Raw genomic sequence first — 18,477 nt, 5'->3', positions numbered from 1 at the left:
CTCTCTCTCCTCTTTTTCTTCCAGTAGCTTCATTTCAAGATCATACTCAGTTCAAATACTACTTCCTTTATGAAATTTTCTGTTTGGCTCAATGGTATATACCAAAGGAATCAGAATTTTAGAACCCGAAGGGACTTGGAACTCATCTGGTCCACTCCTCTCATTTCACAGATGAGAAAATCGATCCCAGTATCCATCAGTTAGATGTACAGTCTCTCTGTCCACGAACTCCCACAGTCCTGCGCCCGTGCTTTTGATTTGGCTTTCGTGGTCTGCTTTGACTTATCAGTGAATACATCTTGTCCCTTTGGCTCGTGTATAAGGCCCTTGAGGCAAAAGCTGTATCTTCCTCATCTTGGCATTTCTCAGAACACATAGGCCACCGGCAATAACATTTTATTCAACTGTATTGAATATTAGGTCTGTGGGAGAGTATTTATTATTTGTAAATAAACAAAAGCCCTCTCCCATAAAACATCATTTTGACCAGTGTGTGTGTTCCTTTAAAGATGTTTAAAGCTTGATTTGTTTATGACTAGTCCCAGCGTACTACTATTTGAAATAATAACACTACTGTTCAGTGTGTTTCCACCTATATTTAGAAAGGCTCACTAGAAACCTTGAAATACTTCAGAGAGTTTCAGGTATTTACAATTCCAAGAATGTGAAAATAAAGTGAATGATTCATCAGGACTTTCTGTTGGGTCATGCTCTGTAGATATATATATATATCTTTTAGTTATTTATGTTTTAACCTGTGGTCACAAACGAGCATTATTGGAGAGGCAGGCCCAGAATTAGACAGCCTGGAGGAAAGTCGGCTCTCTCCACCTTCACATGTTAATAGGTTACAGGTTGCTGCAGCAAAGGCAGGCCATATTTCAGAGAGCAAGACCACATTTTCAAGAATGTTTAGATAGCATTTCAATCTGTGATGGAATTTGGTATCCGTCTCCTTAGCATCCAGACAGAAAGGAAGCCCAGAAGAAGTAATTGCTTTTCCTGTCATCTCCTCCATCTGTGTTTTCCAACAGCTTGTAATGCAAGCTGAAGGAGAGACTTTTTTTTTTCCAGGGAGCTTTTGAGTCCTATCCTTGTCATCTCCTAGGGGTGAGAGGCTTGCTGTCCAGCCCCAGCTGGCCGGTGGTTTGCTAAAGAGAGACTCCATTTGACTGGCATGGACTTGGGAGAATTATGGATGTTCCAAAATACTGAGTTTTATAGGTCAAGAGGCCCCAGTTTCCCCTCTTCCCTGGAACGGAGGAAAGGTTTGCTTTCAGAACTTGTTTCCGAAGCTTCTGGGGAACAACTCAGAAGGGGAGAGCAGTAATATGGACAAAAGGAAGTTTTCCTTTTATACATTTCATCTAGATTGTGTGCATCTTGAACTGATATGCTTTGTAATCCGTGTAAATAGGGGAAAGTGTTGACTTCACATTTGTGGTGTCTTAAAAGACGTCTTTAGCAGAAAAGTTCTTTTTGGAAAGCAGTGTTTCTGACTCAAAAATTATTTGTGGAGAGGGAGTGATTTAGAAATTGAAGACACAGTGAGTCAGTTTCTTTAGTTTCTCGAAATTTCTGAAATACCCGCTGCCTGGTTAGCACTCTGCTGCATGTTTTGGAGAGCCTTCGATGTCGACCACCTCCTATGGAGGGGGACTTGAAGTGGTCTAGTCCGTGACCTTTTCTAACCAGAATGTGGTGCTTGTACAAAATGAATCCAGCACAGAATTCTCCCCCCCCACTTTTTTTTTTTTTTTTTTCGGCGGTACGCGGGCCTCTCACCGCTGTGGCCTCTCCCGTTGCGGAGCACAGGCTCCGGACGCGCAGGCTCAGCGGCCATGGCTCACGGGCCCAGCCGCTCTGCGGCATGTGGGATCTTCCCAGACCGGGGCACGAACCCACATCCCCTGCATCGGCAGGCGGACTCTCAACCACTGCGCCACCAGGGAAGCCCTCTCCCCATTTTTATCTATTGAAATCATCACGCAAAAGCTATAATTAAATGCCCACATGTTTGAAACTTTGTGGATGAGATGAGTCAATTCAGTAAGTACATGAGCTGATATGCTTTGAAACTTACACAGCTTCCCAAGAATTAAAATGGACAGCTTGAACAGAGGTAGAAAGAGAGGCAAATAGAGGAGTGGGTTAGAAGAAGAAAAAGTTAGCACGTGAAATTTCAAGAGTGGCCATACCTTTATCAATTCCTAATCAGCTCACTGAGAATCGCCAAGAGAGGATCAGTCGTGGGGCTTCCTTCCTGGGTTTCCTTCAGTGTCTTGTGTGGACCTTGGCTATAATTTAACTATTGCATCACAGCAAGACTAAGGTTTGGGAGAGGAAGAAAATTATTATTGCCATCTTCAGCTCTGCTCACTAAAACTTTGATTTGGAAGAAGCATTAGATAATTGTAGAACCACCTCCCACCTGGTTCAGGAATCCTTTCTATCACATCTCTGACGTTTCATTATTCTTTTTCTGCTTGGATCCTTGCAGGGATGGGGAACTCACTACTCTGTTGTTCCACAGGACTGTCTGTTCCAGTTCCAGCTTTTTTTTTTTTTGAAATAAATTTATTTATTTTATTTATTTATTTTTTTGGCTGATTGGGTCTTTGTTGCTGCGTACGGGCTTTCTCTAGTTGCAGCGAGCAGAGGCTACTCTTCGTTGCAGTGCGTGTGCTTCTCATTGTGGTGGCTTCTCTTGTTGCAGAGCATGGGCTCTAGGCATGCAGGCTTCAGTAGTTGTGGCACAAGTGCTCAGTAGTTGTGGCGCATGGGCTTAGTTGCTCCACAGCATGTGGGATCTTCCCGGACCAGGGCTCGAAGCCGTGTCGCCTGCATTGGCAAGCAGATTCTTAACACTGCGCCACCAGGGAAGTCCCCTGTACAGCTTTAATTGTAAGAAAGTTCTTTTTCTTACACCGGACTGAAATAGTAAAATAGACCTCACTGGGGCTTCCCTGGTGGCGCAGTGGTTGAGAGTCCGCCTGCCGATGCAGGGGACACGGGTTCGTGCCCCGGTCCGGGAAGATCCCACATGCTGCGAAGCGGCTGGGCCCGTGAGCCATGGCTGCTGAGCCTGCGCATCCGGAGCCTGTGCTCCACAACAGGAGAGGCCACAACAGTGAGGGGCCCGTGTACTGCAAAAAAAAAGAAAAAAAAAAAAAGAAAATAGACCTCACTGTAACTTCTCACTGATCTTAGTTCTGCCAGCTGGACAGGTGTAGACCTAATCCCTGTCCCTTATTATAGCTTCTAAAATTAAAAATGGATATTATGTTCCTTTCCGAGCATTCCTTTTCCTAGGCTAACCACTCTTAGTTTCTTCAGCTGTACGATATGATTTCTAGACCCTTTATCATCCTGGTTGCCTTGAAGTTTGTCAGCATCCCTCCTGGCCATGGGTATATATACTGTGTGAACATACAGTGGGACAGTTCACCTCCTTGTTCTAGAATGGGCTTGTTAACTTGGGAACTGGGAGTTCAGAGGGGTCTTTCAACTCCCAGAAATTAATTGTAAATTTTTATATGGATAGACATATGTCTGGAGAGAAGACTCATTGATTTTTCTAGATTTTCTAAGGAGTCTGTGACACAGTTCTTCCATTACCATGGATTGGGTGAAATTTTTGGCAGGTGTATCACACGGTGGGCCTCTACTGAGCTGTCAGGTATCTGAAACTTCCAGGTCAAGAGTTGCAAACAGATGCCCACAGAGCTAAGAAAGTTACCTAAATTGGCTCTGGCAGGTCAGGACGCATCTGCGGGCATCCATTGGGGGAGTGGATGCCCTATCTAAAGGAGAGAGCCACAGCTCATTCCTCACCCACTGTTGTCATGTCTAAGCACAGACATGGAGTTTGCCAGATCTATCAGTTTTTCAAGAGAAGCCGGAAATTTGGATTTTTACGTGACTCTCCCCAATTTTTAAATGTTGGTTTAGCGTTTTTCACAAATACTTCAAAGGCCAAACAAAACACATCTGTGGGCCAACAGTTTGCAATATCTGCAATATTTTTTTCATACGAACTGCTTTTAAGCTCTCCCCTGTTCTGTTTGTTTAAGGGATTCTTTGAACTTAAGTGCTGGACTTTATGTGTCTCACTCTTGGTTTCATCTTGCCAGTTCTGCCTGATTGTTCCAGCCTGTTGAGACCTTCTGGAATCTTGATGACCTTCCCATTTATCATGAGTGGATTTGCCAGATGGGCCTTCTATGTCTTCATTCAAGTTGCATATGAAAAGGTTGACCGGGATGGGTTCAGAGTCATGTGGCATGCTATTCGAGACTTCTCATTTTTCTCTTCTTATCCTCATTTTAGTACAAAGTGCCAGGCCCAGGAGACAAAGGATTGTTTTTCCAGTCTTTGGTATCTGTCCGAGGCTGTGTTTCTTAATTTTTCCATGTTCTTCATTTTCCCCAGCAAAGGAGGCTAATCACACTTGCCTTCGTCTCTTTTACGTAGAGATATCGTAAAGATTTATTAACTAAATCAGCAAAGCATGTTGCCTTCCAAGGAGAAAGTGTTCTTTGCTTTTCCACCTCAAAATTTGTATATCATCTGAGTCAGGCCTTAGAGCAAAAATAACTGTGCTCTCCAAGACCCTGAACTAGGTAGACGGACTTCGCAGTATAGCACCGATCTTCATCATGTGGGATTATCACTTTGTAATTGTCAGCTCTCTTGCAAGATGGCTTGAATCTTCCCCTCCATCATCTCAAATATATCCTTTCTCTCATCTTTTCTTTGGGAGGAAAATGAAGCCCATCGAAGGAAGAAAATAAATAGCACTTAGTAGCAAAGGGACCAGGACTTCCCTGGTAGCGCAGTGGTAAAGACCTTGTGCTCCCAGTGCAGGGGACCCGGGTTCGATCCCTGGTCAGGGAACTAGATCCCACATGCATGCCACCACTAAGAGTTCGCATGCCACAACCAAGGAGCTGGCAAGCCACAACTATGGAGCCCACCTGCTGCAACTAAGGAGCCTTCCTGCCACAACTAAGACCTGGCACAACTAAATAAATTAATTTAATTTAATTAAAAAATACTTTAAACTAGTAGAGGGACCATAAATAGTTTGGGGAGGAAAAAAAAAAGGCAACTGTCACTTGCTTCCTCCTACTGAAACATACTAAATCTAAAGCAAGTGAGCTTTTTAAAATGTAGGCTCAAATTTTTCCATTTGTGACCAAGAATGGTTAGGCATTTTTTGGTTTCTTTTAGATTTTTTTTGAATTATATTTTTCAGACTGCAGACAACACTGAATGCACTTCAGCAATTGCTAAGGTGTGAGAATGGCCTGGGAGTGCAGCACGCCTTGTGATTCAGTGGGGCAGTGCTGAAGTCAGGGTGTAGTTGAGTCTTTTGCAGGGGCCAGCGCCCCTGGTTTTGACTGGGACTCTCCGCCATTCCCCAACCAGGATTTCTTCCATCTGGTGCAGAGGTCAGGGTTGGCTTGCTTTTATTTGGTAAGTTGCATTCAAGTGAGTGTTCAGTTTTCCATGCTTCTAGTACACTGTTGGCTGTAGTTGAGGCAAGGACTCATAGAATGTCCGGTATTGAGCACTACAGGCGCTAGGTGCAGTCTTATCACTGTACTTCATCTTTTTTATTGCCCACGAGCCTGTATAGTGCTTTTAGGCGGAAGGATGTGTTTGCTGCATATTAGAACCTTCTACCGCTTGTCCTCTAAGGTCTCTCATTTTTAGACAATCTGTAGGGAATCCAAACAGCTATCTTCTCTCTCCTCTATGTACAGGACTGAGCATTGTATTTGGATTCTCTAAGGATTGGGGGAATTGGACGCTGTCCCTAATGTGACATTAGATGGCAGCCTGGTCAAATGAAAAAACCTGAGCCTTGGATTTAAAGTTTGGCTCCTGCCACTCTCTCCATGTGTGATCTTGGACAGATTACTTCTCCGAACCTCAGTTTCTTCATCTGGGACATGGAGATGATAAGACCTACTTCAGGGCGGTGGGGATTCGAGTTAAGTATTTAAAAACACCACGCACAACATCAGGCTCAGTCCTGTTTAGCAAATGGCAGTAATACTGCTGCTGCTGGTTATGAGGTAACCATTGGAATATCCATGTTCCTAATTCTGTGCATCCAGGCATTTCTCAAGTTCTTGTGGCTTTTCCATCAGCTCCACTCCTTTCCATCCCTACCGCCCTGCTTTGAAGCACCTGTAGGTTTCCTTGCTCTGAAAGCCTCCTTACTGTCCCCTGGTGTGCTCTTCTTTGTGAATGGAAGTCGCAGCACAGCTTACCTGAGGCCCAGAACTGTTGCATCAGAGGTAGTGAAAGGCTCTGTTCTCTTGTTCTGTCCTTAAGACTTACCTCGGACATTTGCCAGGCTGCCCCTCACTCCGAGTTTTAAGGCTTTAGAGAGGTGGGTTCAGGCAAGGGTGAGGGTTATCAAGGCTTCCAGCCTTTCCTACAGTGTCTGTTAATCTCCTGCACATCTGCACCCCAAAGAGAGGCTCTTTCTGGTCTCCCCCTCTGCCTGCAGGTTTTCTCACGAGCACCCGGTGCAGGTCTTGGAAACAAGCCTGAGAGGGGTGCAAACTGCCGACTATGCAGTTCCCAGAGGTTCCACGCTGTTGCACTAGCCCCACACTTGGCCCTTAGCAATTTGTTAAAAACCATAGTGGATTCCTTCCTGTCCGCTGGGATAGCATCTGCATCTTCCTCTTAGGCTCTGCCACATATGAAACAGTTCTTGGGTGTCCCCACCTCTTGGATTTCAGGAGACCTGGTTGCCTTCAACTCGATGATGGATTCAAGAAATGTTGTGATTTTGCTGTTTATTTTTTTTCTCATTGTTAATGTTAGAGCAACACTCGAGCTTTCTGCATCTTGGGCAAAAGCACAACTGACCAGTGGATTTTCACGTAACATAGTATCAGAAGTTCAGTAATAAGATTTCAGATTCCACATTGCAACCAATCTTTAAGAATCTAGCACTCTTCCTCAAAAAACTTAAAGTAGAACTATCGTATGATCCAGCAATTCCACTCCTGGGTGTATATCCGAAGAAAATGAAAACACTAATTCAAAAAGATACGTGCACCCCAATGTTCATAGCTGCATTATTTACAATAGTCAAGATATGGTAGCAACATAAGGTATCCATTGACAGATGAATGGGTAAAGAAGATGTGATGCATATATATATATATATATATATATATATATATATATGGAATATTACTCAGCCCTGAAAAAAGAATGAAAAGTTGCCATTTGCAACAACATAGGTGGGCCTGGAGGATATTATACTTAGTGAAATAAGTCAGAGAAATACAAATACTGTGTGTTATCACTTATATGTGGAATCTAAAAAATGAATGAATATAAGAAAACAGAAACAGACTCACAGAGTGGTTACCAGTGGGGAGAGGGAAAGGGAAGGAGCAAAATAAGGGTAAGGAATTAAGAGGTACAAACTACTACGTGTAAAATAAGCTACAAGGCTATAGTGTACGGCACAGGGAATATAGCCAATATTTTATAATAACTTTTAGTAGAATATAATCTATAAAATTTCTGAATCACTATGTTATACACTTGAAACTAATATAATATAAATTTTATGGAGTATATAAAATTTCTGAATCACTATGTTACACATTTAAAACTAATGTAATATTGTAAACCAACTATACTTTGATTAAAAAAATTTAAAAAGAATCTACCACTTTCCAAGTTTTGATGTAGTTTCAAAAAGGATTATCAATAAGTACCTGAAAAGGATATTAAGATATTTCTTTCTTTTCTAACTGCAAATCTGTGTGAATCCAGATTTTCATCATGTTTTTCAACTAAAACAACTTATCACAACAGATTCAATACAGAAGCACATATGAGAGTCCAGGTGGCGTCTAAAGACACTAAAGATATTTGCAAAGTCACAGAGACAATGCCGCTCTCTCAAGAAATTTGTTTGGAGGAAATATAGTTATTTTTCATAAAAACATGTTATTTGTTTTTACACATAAACCCATTAACATGTAATGGGTTTATTATTGTTATTTTTAAATGGATTAATAGATAATTTTTTTTAACTTCTCAGTTTTAATTTCCAATATGGTATAGCTATATATAACCCACATAAAATCTCTTTGGGGCCCTCAGTAATTTCCAAAAGTATCAAGGGATCCTGAGATTAAAATTTTTAGAAATACTCTTTCTGAATAATATTTCAGTGTTCAATAAGTAGGAATGGCAGGCAGTTTGTTGTTGAGTTTAATGACTCTAATTAGTGTATTTGTTCATTCGCTCCTACAGAAAGTCAGTGCTTTCTCCATGCTGGGCTCTGTTCTAGGCACTGGGGATAATGCAATGAACAGAGCCAAGACCCTTCTGCTCTAGAGCTGACACCGAGTGTGAAGGTCTCTTGTTTCCAAATTCTCTATTAAGGACTTGTCCTCATGACCTTGGTTCACTAAGCCTGTTTGCCAGAAAAGAGATGTTGAATTTTATCATATGCCTTTCCATCTTCTTCTGATAGGAGCATATGGTTTTTCCATTTGATGATTAGCTTAGTTTTGTTTTGTTTTTAATATTTCACCCACCTTAAATACCTGCTGGGTCACAGTGTATTGTCCTGGTATGTGTATCTGGGATTTTCATTCCTGTTCAAAAACTTCATTCCTTTTTCACAACTGAGTAATACTCCATTGCCTGTGTATACCACATTTTGTTTATCCATTCATGTGTTCATGGACGTGAGCAATGCCATAATGAACACTGACATACAAATATCTGAGTCCCTGCTTTCAGTTCCTTTCAGTATATACCTAGGGTGTGGAATGGCTGGATCATATGGTAATTTTTAATCATTTCAATATTTAATAAATGGAAATGGAGACTTTTTTCCATATTGTTCTGAACTTTAATATATTCCTCCTCTAGACAAGCCTGTTTTGTCTTCATTTAATCCATACAGACGATGTGTTTCAGATTAGTTACAGGCTTAAGTTTTTGTGTTCAGTACCTAATAATAATACTGCTGCCTTCTCCGAAAAAGAAAACTACCGTGATGATTTCTTTTAGTTAGCATGTCCAGCATTTGGACTATTTCCTTCCTGACCTTAGAAACACATCAAGTCCCACTTGTGTGCAGCATGATTATTGAAAATGGTTTTAGGAAAATAGTATTGCCAAGGAGGAACACTGAAGTTTGTTATTCTTCTGAGCCATCTCCATGTGCACTGGCACTCTACAGGAGCCAAGAAAGAAGGTCAAGCATAACTTTTGCCATCTGCTTGTTCCCATGTTAAGGGCAGTCACAGGTTTAAACTACAGTCTCTACATCTAAAGAGGAAAATGCTATTCATCACGACTGTAGCTGCTCTGGCTGTTACCCAGGTTACTCTTGCTTTTGACTGCGGGTTGTTAGTGATGGAAGGAAAATTCCACCCTTAGCTTGAGTTTGCCCATGAGAAAAATTGCAGTATTGCTGCTGACAAGGTGAAGCTTTCTGGGTTTTAGATCCTTGACAGGGGAAGTCATCCAGGTGTGTTTGAACAGTGGATGGGAATTTGAAACTATGTTACTTCGTGTAAGAACTTGACCTCCTTTTTTCTCTCCCTTCTTTCATCCATGGAAATACAGAATTTAGAGCAGCATGAATTCAGTTCTGTGGTGGTTCTGTCAACATTTCCATTCATAAATCCCTATTTTCAGGAGTCTGTAACATAGCTGTAAAATTTCCTTGACTCTAATTTGGACTCTAAGGTCTCCTCTGGAAGGAGATTAGTTTTGCCAAACCAGAGATAATGCCTTTTTAGTCTGTTTTGGTGTTCTATAGTTGTCTAAATCAAAGCTCTAAAATATACAAGACACTTACGGTCATTCATATAGCATTGGATCACATGCCAGGATTTCTGATTTTTGTTTCCGTGGTATATTGTGGACCCTCTGAGCAGATGCTGTGTTCACCTCTAGGCATTGTATGTGACACCTAGAATTTGCATGTTGGGCAAACTACATTAGTGTCACTCTCATAATGGCCCCCAACCAGAAGGGGGATGTTTCTTCTACAGATATACTTAAAGCTAGGTAAATCTGATGGTCCAAATACCATCTTCTATAAAACAGAAGAGGTGAATTGAGGGGTCTTTACCCCATCTCTGACCTAGTTACTCACCCTTGTCTTCTTGTCATACTTCTGAACTTTTCTTGTTCTCAGTCACATGAGAACAGTAGGGACAGAGAGCCAACTATTATTCATATGATAATATCATTTATGCTAAGCCAAGTGCTATACTTTTTTTTTTCATCGAATACTTGGAGATTCTGATATTTGGAGATTTTGGTTTCTGGATTAGCATCTTGTGGTCCAGTTCCAATACACTTGTCAGCCCTGTAATTACCCAGATCTCTAGAATGAAGAAGGTACTGCTGGAAGACCAATGTGTCATTCTTGATTGATTCACTATAAGCAAAGACACATTTTGAGTTGCTTAGGCAGAAGGTACATTTTGATTTGTTTGTCTTAATATATAGTGCTTATGTTTTATTACAGTATACATAGGTTTATCTTGGGGAATGCCCTGGTGGTCCAGTGGTTAGCACTCAGCGCTTTCACTGCCAGGGCCCGTGTTTGATCCCTGGTCGGGGAACTAAGATCCCACGAGCCGTGAGGTGCAGCCAAACCGCCCCCCCCCCAAACAAAACAAAACCAAAAAAGCAAATAAACATGTTTATCTTACATTCTGCAAAACATTGTTGCATCGATTACTTAATCCTCACAAAGATGTGAATTAGGCCACATAGATGTTATTCTTCCAATTTTACAGATGTAGGAACAGGCTCACACAAGTTCTGTGACTTGCCCCAAATTACACTGGGTAAGCTAATTACAGGTCCAGATTTTCTGATCTGGCCTTACCTGTGTATACCAAATTCTCTTTTTAAACAGGGACAAAACTTTAAAAGCAGATTTGGGAGCCACTTTTTTTCCACTGCAGAACCTGAAAAGTTAACTGGTTCACAAGGGAATCCAAACAGTGACAGTGACTATGGCTTCCTTAACCAGCTGGGCCCCTCTCAGCATGAAGAAGAAACTGGACCAAGAGAGGAACTCCAGGAGGGAAGGAGAGAACTGAGCATTCACCGCACACCTGTGGTCCTGAACACATGGGACCCAATCCTGACAGGAAGTGAAACAGGAAGAGAAAGTCATCCAGATGAAACCCCAAGGTGGGCCATAGCCTAGAGGGCTTTGGTACAGAAGGGTCTCTAAAAAACAGCTGAAGGAACATCCAGAAGTCAACCCCAAATGAAGCCCTGAATGAAAACCCGTAATATAGATGAGAGTTACTGAGTGACTCCAATGGGGGATTTGAATTTCACTTGGCAACCGGGAAGTCCTAGCTATTTGCGGGAAATAGTCCTTTGTTAAACTCAGGCAGATTGTTCCTTTAAATGTGCCCCCATTTTCTAAGGTATTGCATTTCTGTACCTTTTATTCAGCAAAGCAACTAAGACTCTTGCTTGAATTTTTCCTTCTCCAACTCCATTTGGAGTTGTTGCTTTAAATGCGCTCATCCTCAGGGGTTACATTTCATCAAAGGAGGCTGTGCATGAGTGCATTCCCCACTCCCCCGCTATTTCAGGAGGAACAGATTTTAAGTGACGAGCAATAACAGATAGAAGCAGAACTTTAAAATCTAAATGTTCAGTCTTGTTTGGGTACTGCTGAATTTGTGTCCCAGCCCCGTCTTACCATTTTAATTTCTGGCTTGTTTCCTAAAAACACTAAAAATGAACTCTTTGGTTCACATTTTCAGTGGATGTGGTTTGCAGAAATCGTAAATTAAAGTAACAGGTGGAACAGAGCATTTTAACGAATGAGGTGAAAATTACTGCTTTTGCCCTTTACATTCTTTTGGTTCACAAACTTGGAAAGGAATCTGTGCTTTAAATAAAGCCCCTTTGTACTCAAGGTTTCTGAATGGGCTAAGGAGGAATTAATGTTAGCACCAATGCTTTGCCTCTGATGGGTGCCCGTCTGGCATTTGACCGACCGGGGCTGCCAGGCCTGGAAGGTACTTGGTGTGTTCAAGGACACAGAGAAGCGTGATGCTGTGCACGTGCAGCGTCCGTGGCAGTGAGATCCCTGGAGCCCCTGCTCCTGTTCAGCACCATTGTGGGGAGTGGGCTGCATTGTTTTTATTGCTGAGAGTTCTTAAAGCACCTCTGCTCTAGCCGGGGATGTCTTGTTTCCATAGCAACAGCTCTCAGTGGTACCAGGCTAGCCAGTAGTGTCCAAAGAAGGGACATTCCATAAATAGAGGCTACTTACCCATAGGTGTCTGCCTTTAGTGGATGTCACAGGGCACTTTGTTTAGGGCTCATCAGATGTGGTCGCCCTCAGCAACATTTTTGCGGAGTCCTTTGCTTTCCAAATGATCCTGGCATTCATACTTCTTTCTATCGTTCTCGTCTTCTAGTTATTTCTGTTTCTTATGTACCCCTCACAAGCTCTTTAAAGATGTGTCCCCATCTGTGATCTTTTTCTCTCCGTATCTAGCTTAGTACCTATAGTAGGCACTCACTTTTTGTTGACGGGGCGAACAAAAGATTGAAACTTTTTTTTCCCCTGGAGAATGGCTCATTCACAACATGGCTCAAGGAGACCACCCTCCAATCCATGAGCTACCCTTGTGTGTGTGCCTGCAGATGTTGAGCTTAACCAGCCTATTTGCAAAGCTCTAAAATACGGGTCGACAACCTTTGGTTCTTAGAGGGACAATCTCATCTGAAATGTCACACTCTATCTGGGAGATCTGGGAATAATATTAATAATTACCATTTAGTAAACCCCTTTTATGAGCTGCATCCTCTGTCAGGATTCTCTCGACTGCAGAAGACAGAATCCCAGCTCAAACTGGCTTAGGCAAAAGGGGGATTATTTGGAAGCCTCTTGTGTCTTGTTTTGAACAGTCAGTCTGTGAAAGAGTAGTTTCTCTGCTGGGCTTTTCAAACAGCGGAAGGTGGCACTGGAATACAGCTCTGGATCTTTCTGTCTGTGTCCCTCTCCGGGAGTCGGCTTCATTGTCTCTACCTGGAGACCAGCTACTATCGAACCTAATTTCACATCGTGGGGATGCCACCACCAGAGAGAGAGAAACTTTGTTTCCCAATTCGTTCTGGAAAATCACAGAAAAGCTCCAAGTGGCCCAGCTTAGGCCTGGTCTGCCTCTGGGACAGCGACTCAGAACACAGAGAGAGGAAGACTCCCAGGAGGAAGGCAGTACTGAGTAAACAGTACCCAGGGTGTTTACTGCTAAGTCCTGTTTTCCTAACAACAAGTCTCTGGGTTGGGACTATTGTCCCTGTTCTAGAAATGATGAGTCTGTGCCCCCTAGAGGTTAAATGGCTTACCAGGGATCACACAGTAAGTGGTAAGGCCGGCATTCGAATCCCAGTCTGCTGGTTCAAAAAACCCCTGCTTTTTACTAAAACAGTGCATTGTTTTTCCAAATAATAGGAAGGGAACCGGCAGACAGATGTAAAGTTGGACCACAGAAATGATAGCAGAATAAGTGGGAAAATATCATTTTCTTCCCAGTAACCTTGAATATTAGCACCTTATTTTTTTTCAAAGAACAGAATGCCATATTAGTTCTTCTGAAAATGAGCAGCCTCTTCCTCCTTCCTGTAGTGGCAGCAAATGGGATCTCAGTTTTAAATCTCTTAAAGGCTGCCCGTGGACTCACAGGATAAGGGCAATATAATTCTCTCATAGAGCAAACTGCAAAATTAGATGCATCTAAGAGCCAGAGGGGATGTTAATTTCTCAAGGCATTTCCATTGGCTCAGAGCCGCTCTTATCTACACAGGTGGCTGACACAGTGCTGGGGAGAAAAAAGAGATGAAAGAAGAAGAAAGCAGTGGGGTCTGTGTCAGGTTCCATGCTGCTTATCTTCTGCGCACGTGACCTAGTGTGGCTTTGGTAGCCTGTTCAGAGTCTACTTCAGGAGGCAAGGAAAATTAAGAATAATGGTTACAGTTAATGATGCACAAAAATACAGAGATAGCAGAATTGGCTCTGCTGAGTCTTCTGGGTCAGCTCGCTGGGTCGCCTTGCATCCCCTGATTGCAGGATTTGAGTTAGTAAAGAGGACGACCACAGTCACTGCCTCCTAATAGCACCCTCCCATGCAGGCTGCAGCCACGCTCCAGTGCTCGATTCAGAAACTCCAGTAAGGGTGGGTTGAAAGCAGACATTTTTGGGTGATTAGTTCTGTTTTTAATCCACATACAGCCTGGAATGGAAAAGTAGCCACATTTTATTTTAAAGAGTGTCTAGGGACAGTGCCAGAATCTTTCTTTCAGCACATTTTCTGATTAGCTAGGTACAAAAGTATTTTAGTGTTACTTAAAAATAAAATCTTAACCTTTTGTAGGTCTTATGATTTTTCCAATTATAAAACACTCCTCTTCCTGTGTGATTGATTATTAGACATTAGATATCAAATATTAGGGTGTGTGTTGAGAATGGACTTGCTGACGGAATGAATGCTTCAGGAGAACCTTTCTGACTCTGGAAAGTGAATTATATTAAATTTCCTCGACTTCAGTGCATTGTTATAACAAGTGAAAGTATTCCAGCCTAAAAAAAAAAATCTGGCAGACAGTTTGTCTTTCTTTAAGACTGTGAAATGTAAGATTGTGTGAGTCTTACTTGTTTGCTGAAAGAAAAAAGTGGTACCTTGAGCAGAGACAGCTCTGGTAGGATGCCAGATGGAGAGTAAGAGAAAAATAGGGATAGAAACCCTTTCTCTGAGAAAGGATTGTGGAAACTTCTTCAGCCCTGAGATCTAAGTATAGAACTGGCCCTTTTTGCCTTTCTTAGCTGAATGTCATATGTCTTAGAGTGTTTGGCCAGAAGATGATGGCTACAATCCCATCAGCACATCCTTATACCATGACATGACCAACAAGATCACAGAATTTCATGCAAGCTGTGCCCCAAAAGGTGAGCAGTTGCCGGCAAGGGCCTCTGTAGTGCTTTTCCGTGCCATGAGGCAACATTTTTTAGAAGGTTCCGGGGGGTTAGAATTTACTCACCCCTGGCAGCATCAGGAGCATTAGATTCCACATTAGCCAAGTAGATAACAGTTGCAGAAAGTGTGATGCTGTGTTTTTGAACCACTGCTTACAGTTGTGCCTGGAGTTAGGGAAAGCCATGGGTGTCAGCCTACCTCATCCAGAACAGTAGCCTCAGCACTGCTACTCTTCTGAGAAGTGCCCCACGATGTTTTTAATCTGTTGGCAAACATTTGTCGAGTTCCAGCTGTGCTCCAGCTTTGGTTAGATGCTGTAGTTGAGGTGATCATACGATTTATCATCAGAGTCACTTTTGGAGTGAGAAGGAGCTAGTGGTAATTATACTGAGACAGTAATTATCAGCTAGGCCTGTCATTCTGGCCACCAGAATGGGCAATTGCCTGAACCATAGGGGATCTAAGAGTGCCATTCATATCCTTGGGCCACACTCTAAAGGATACTTACAGTCCTGTTAGAGAGCTGGTACTTAAACAGTAAACAATTCAAGAACATTATAAAAAAATCCTTCTCTTCTGTAATTGTCCCGTTACCCACCCCCTACCCCCCCCCAATCAATTTCTCCTCTTCTTGTTTACTCTCTTGTCTTCTCACAATAAAAGCTTCTTGAAAAAATAGTCTATACCAGGAGTCAGCAAGCATTTTCTATTAAGGACCAGGTGGTAAGTATTTTTGATTTTATATGCCATCTGGTCTCTGGCAACTCCCCATCCCTGCTGTCGTGTGGAGCAAGTGGCCACAGACAATTCCTAAACGAACGGGATTGGTGTGATCCAAGCTGTCGTTGTTTACAGAAGCAGGTGGCACACTGGGCTTGGCCCCGAGGCCATCATTTGCTGGCCCCTGCTCTCACACGCACTGTCTCCCCTGGAATCACTCTTGTCAAGGTCATCAACGACTTCCCTGGTGTCCAGTTTGGTGGTCATCCTCTGTCCTAATCTTACGTGAATTTTCGACAATGTAAGGCATAATCACTCTTTTCCTCTTTCTTCCAACACTTTTGTTTGGCTTCTGTGACATCATAGTCCCAGATTTTCTCTCCTGTCACCGGTGGTTTTTCTCTTGCATCTTTTCTCTCTCCTTGTTTTCTCCTAGACTGCTGAACATTGGAGTGTCCAAGGGCTCAGCCCTGGGCCAGCTTCTCTTCTCTTCTTTTCTCTTCTGTCTGTACCCTCTTCCTAGGTGATTTTTAGTTCTACAGACTTAAGTATCATCTATAAGCTGATGACCTGAATTTCAGTTTCTCTCTTCCAAGCTCCAGACTCATATGTCCATCTTGATATCTCCACTTGATATATATGTGTGTATCCCTAGGTGCAAACATGCATTTGCCCAGGCTGGTCAAAAGCCCTGGAAATAGACCTAATATCTGTGTAGCTTTCAACACCTATTATGTCATTGAGTCTTCCCAACAACACCTGAAGTAGGTGGCATCGTCACCACTTTGCAGATGAGGAAACTGATGCCTAGAGAGGTTGTCCTGCTGGTATGTGACAGCAGAGACAGGCCTCAAACTCCTGCCTTCTGGCTGGAAAGTGGAGGGATTTCTCACTGCACCACAACTGTTTTGGGGGTGCTGAATCTGGGAGTGAGGAAGGCAGGATGGTAGGAAGCGGAGAGGAAGCAGTTGCTGAGTGAGGCACCCTCTGGAGAGGGAATGGGTTCGAGAGGGGCTGCTCAGTGAGACCCAGTTCCATTCCGTCGCCCCTTTTGATTGGTCACTACTCTTCAGGTAAAACTTCCCGAGTTACGGATTTTGGTCTCTGAGAGCAATGCCAGCTGTTGTTCTAAGACCAAACCTTCTAATGATTAAAATACCTCTGTCCGGGCGGCAGAAATGACAAGCATAAAAGCTTCTTTGCTCCCCAGCCTTGGTAGATCTAAGTGAAGCGATCCAGCAGAGCAAACGCCCACTCCCTGCCTGTCCCAGGAGGTGGTGTGAGCTGCTGTTTATTCGACTAGCATCACCTCAGACTTGGCAACAAACGGGCAAAGGAAGCCACAACATAGTCACATGCAGAAGCTCGGTATCCTTGTCCCCAGGCGTGAAACCGCTGCAGATCCCAGAGATGAGGAAGGTCAGAAGAGAGCTCTGTCTGGGACTGAGCCACACACAGGGCGAGGCGTGTGGCAGGGGAAGGAAGGAGTCCCAGCATCAGGAGAAGTGGGCCTCCCGGAAACCTGGGAAAGACAGGGAGATACGATCCCTCCTTCCAACAAGGAAGGAACTTCCTGCAGCGGAAGCAGACTTAAGTTTGCTTTTTGAGGATGTTTTTCAGCCATAAAGAAAACGTGTTAGTTCATAGTCTAGAAGTAGCTCTTCTGCTGGGTTCTACTGAAGGTGGAGGTTCAAATAACTCTTGTCAGGGCTTTTGACTTTCTCCCCACGTTGCAGCTTTGCTGTCCTCTTTCCTCTGTCAGGGTGTCCTCAGGGAGGCTGGCTGTTTCCCCCCTGCAGGCACAGATGGCCACACACAGCTCTAGGGCGATGCTGGCTTTGTCATTACATTTACAAAGGGCTCGGGAAGCCATGTTAGGACAGGCCACTCTTTTTTTCTTTTTTTAAAAAATTTATTATTTATTATTATTTTTTGATGTGGACCATTTTTAAAGTCTTTACTGAATTTGTTGCACTATTGCTTCTGTTTTATGTTTTTGGTTTTTTGGCCACGAGGCATGCGGGATCTTAGTGCCCTGACCAGGGATCGAACCCACATCCCCTGCATTGGAAGGCGAAGTCTTAACCACCGGACCGCCAGGGAAGTCCCCAGGCCACTCTTAAATCCAAAATAAAGTGCGTTCAATGAAATGAAGTGGGAGTTCTTCTTTTGGCCGCTGCCTCTTTCACCAGTATGTGTGTTCACGTGTGCTGCTGAGCGCCCTCTCCCCTCCCCTAATACTGCTTCCCAGACTCGTGCAATTACCACTGTGGGTTGTAATGCTTTTAATGGGTGGCATCCATCTTTGTTGGTTTTTATTTCAGTGGAAACATTTAGCTCACCGTTAGGTGTAAGTATTCCTTTCTAACTTCATTTCGTTGATTTCCAAGTGGGGTACTTACAAATGTCTTTAAGGTTTGCCCACGGTTTTGGAGTCCCCGTGCACAGCTCTGATTGTTTGTTTGTTTGTTTTTTTGATGACACCATCTTCTGGAACTCTCAAAACTCAAAGCTTCCCCTACCCCCAACTTTGAGCCACCTATGTCTCTCTTCAGTGTTTTGAAGGTTACTACATACGTGCACGCACACACATATATATACACACACACCCACAGATGTGCATGTCTTATTTATTTGTTGTCATCAGTATGTGTAGTAATCACTGATATAGAGGGAAATAGTTTAGTTTCTAAATTAAAACTTTATGATGCAACTTGGCAAGAAC

The 18,477-nt window shown here is 43.0% G+C and overlaps 1 protein-coding gene across 1 annotated transcript in view; it reads left to right on the top strand.

Moving 5' to 3' along the window:
- The window catches only part of VPS53 (VPS53 subunit of GARP complex), a gene marked incomplete at both ends in the record, with an annotated part of 125,649 nt that overhangs the window by 13,203 nt on the left and 93,969 nt on the right, over positions 1–18,477 (top strand). The gene's annotated exons all lie outside the window — the stretch shown is intronic.

Source organism: Hyperoodon ampullatus (genome assembly GCF_949752795.1).
Source record: "Hyperoodon ampullatus genome assembly, chromosome: 19".
Classification (NCBI taxonomy): Eukaryota; Metazoa; Chordata; class Mammalia; order Artiodactyla; family Ziphiidae; genus Hyperoodon; species Hyperoodon ampullatus.
This window is presented reverse-complemented; position numbering and strand designations above follow the sequence as displayed.